Source organism: Arachis ipaensis, chromosome B07 (genome assembly GCF_000816755.2).
Source record: "Arachis ipaensis cultivar K30076 chromosome B07, Araip1.1, whole genome shotgun sequence".
In the NCBI taxonomy this organism is placed as follows: Eukaryota; Viridiplantae; Streptophyta; class Magnoliopsida; order Fabales; family Fabaceae; genus Arachis; species Arachis ipaensis.
Window position 1 is genome coordinate 126148079 of NC_029791.2, and position 2307 is coordinate 126150385.

General features: G+C 33.6%; 1 pseudogene; it reads left to right on the top strand.

Annotated features, from left to right (window-relative positions):
- LOC107606395 overlaps nt 1–1615 on the top strand; it is a 4510-nt pseudogene extending 2895 nt beyond the window's left edge.

Sequence of the window (2307 nt, forward strand, 5' to 3'; positions counted from 1 at the left end):
AGGGTAGTGGGTTATGATTTTGAGTTCTAAGTGCTAACTATTGCTGTATAGTGTACTATAATATACTGAGACTATGGTCTTGGACTTTCACTTTGGGTAAGATGAAGAAACTATAGATGAAGTTTTGAACTTTCAGCTACATACCAAATTTTGTTGACTCAACTGCCAAATTTCTCTTTATCTCCTACCCTACCCCACTATGTGGAGATGATTTTTGTCGTATTTTCTGTCGTGAGTTTTATTCTCTTTTGAGACGACTGATCTCCTACCTAAATACTAACATAGTAATTCATTCATATTCCGTGACATGATGATTCATGAATATATCTAAACTCCCATATAAAGTCTTTGGGCCACATGAAGTCTCTCTAACTAAAGTTAGTAATTATTAACCATATGCGAAAAAAGAAGAATCGAATCGCTAGATGACAATTTGCTAGTATTAATAAAGCTGGATACTCTAATGAAGATTTTATAATTGTCTTTATATAAAAATTCTTCTTTTTAATCTTTGGATGATGAATTGTAAAATTAGATTTTGATATATTATAAAAGTTTTGTTTTTATTTAAAATGTTTCCAAATAAATAAATCACACTTTTATACAAAGTATCTTCATAAAAATATATTTTTGACATCTTCATTTGAGTAACTCCCATTAATAAATGAGGTCCCTTTGTTAATTATATATATATATAATGTGGCACAGGTTCTAGATCAAGCAGGGCAAGGCCATTGCACTGGACATCGTGCTTAAAAATAGCAGAAGACGTAGCACAGGGTTTGTCCTACATCCACCAAGCATGGAGATTGGTCCACGGCAATCTCAAATCCTCCAATGTTCTCCTTGGCCCTGATTTCGAGGCCTGCATCACGGACTATTGCCTCACCATTCTGGCCAACCCATCAGACTTGCATGAAGATGCTGATTCCGCCGCCTACAGGGCTCCGGAGACTCGCAATCCCAAGCACCATCACCAACCAACACCCAAATCAGACGTTTATTCATATGGGGTTCTGCTCATGGAGCTTCTCACTGGGAAATCTCCCTCTGAGGTACCGTTCTTGGTTCCGAGCGATATGTTGAGTTGGGTGAGGTCCATAAGGGATGACAATGGTGGTGATGATAGTAGAATGGACATGCTTCTTCAGGTGGCTACGACTTGTAGCTTGACCTCGCCGGAGCAGAGACCCACCATGTGGCAAGTCTTGAAGATGTTGCAGGAGATCAAGGAGATTGTATTATTGGAGAATAATACTGAATTGGACTTGCGGCAGTAGTAGCAGTGCTACCTGTCATGCGGGAAATTCATTCTTTTGAATTTGAGGGGGTTTACTTATTTTTACTGTTATATAAATCGTGGATAGAACTTAGAAAGACAAAAAGAGTAGTGTTAGTTTTATGAAAATAAGATTTAGATAGAAATCAAAAGATGATGCCTTATTGTCTGTTGTAAATAGTAACGTATTTGCTTTTTTTCTTTCGGGTACCTGATGCTAACGTATTTGCTTAAACTTCACCTACTTGGTATTTTTTGTTTTTGGTAAGTATACGGGGCCTAGGCCCAGAGAATTACATAAAGCACAAGCTACGGGGTACAGTTGTCCCTTTACAATTATGGGCTCACTTTTTTGTATTAGTAGAAATCGTAAGTTGGGCTTTATTTTTATTATTTTTTAAACAATCCAAAATGCAGGTTGTATTTTGTTTTAATTTTTGTTTTGAAATAAAACCTGTAAAATGCACGTTGTGTTTGGCATTTTACCTTTTTTTTCCTGTTTCGAACAACACAAGCGATTTGTATTTTCAAAAACTTATTAAATTATTAAAAATAATAATAACAACAGTTGTGCTAATAATAATAATCTAATAATAATATAATAATCTTAATAGTACTAGTATTTCTAATATTAACTAACAATAACAATAATATAACCAAAACGGTGAATAATCAATTAGTCATAACAATAATAAATATACAGTCTCGTGTACAGTGTACTACTACTACTACTACTAATAATAATAATAATAATAATAATAATAATAACACCACTGCAGATTTATCGTTTATTTTTAATTGATTTTTTTAAGTTAGTCAAAATTTGAATGAGTATGAATTCGAACCCAGGTATTCAAGTTATTAAGTTAAGAGCAAATCCAAAGCTCTAATTCCAATAACACTTTCTGACAAAAAAAAGAAATCAATCGTTGGAGGAAAAAGAAAAAGAGTTCTTACACGATTTTTGAGAGAGGAGAATTCTTTTAAATAAAGACTTGTGATAATTAATAATAACTTGTCAAATAATA